Source organism: Morone saxatilis, unplaced genomic scaffold, assembly GCF_004916995.1.
Source record: "Morone saxatilis isolate NCDOM2014 unplaced genomic scaffold, NCSU_SB_2.0 Contig14, whole genome shotgun sequence".
NCBI classification, from domain to species: Eukaryota; Metazoa; Chordata; class Actinopteri; family Moronidae; genus Morone; species Morone saxatilis.
The window spans coordinates 9,121,540-9,121,916 of NW_023339696.1; the positions used below are offsets into that span (position 1 = coordinate 9,121,540).

Sequence of the window (377 nt, forward strand, 5' to 3'; positions counted from 1 at the left end):
TTTTTAGAGATTTGTAGAGGACAGCAACGCTCCAAACATGTGGTGATCCTATAGAACAGGATGCAGTGCTGTAGATTAACAGTATATAAAGGAGCTCAACCATAAACATCTACAGTGATATTAATACAAATACATCATATATAATAGTAAAACACTGCCAGGGACCATTTTACTGCAGCACTTTGCTGATATTACTCACATACTTTTACTTAATTAATTACTATTTGAATGCAGGACTGTTACTAGTAACCTGCTTGGGGGGGGTGTCACAGTATTCACAGTATATACACAATACAGTTGCTGCGGTGGTAAAATAAGATAAATGCACATATGTCAGTGTTTCAGGCTTCCAGTCTATTGAATTCTTTTTTTTTTTT

The 377-nt window shown here is 35.3% G+C and overlaps 1 protein-coding gene across 1 annotated transcript in view; it reads right to left on the reverse strand.

Moving 5' to 3' along the window:
- The window catches only part of mfsd6l (major facilitator superfamily domain containing 6-like), a gene marked incomplete at its 3' end in the record, with an annotated part of 4,835 nt that overhangs the window by 3,948 nt on the left and 510 nt on the right, over positions 1 to 377 (reverse strand).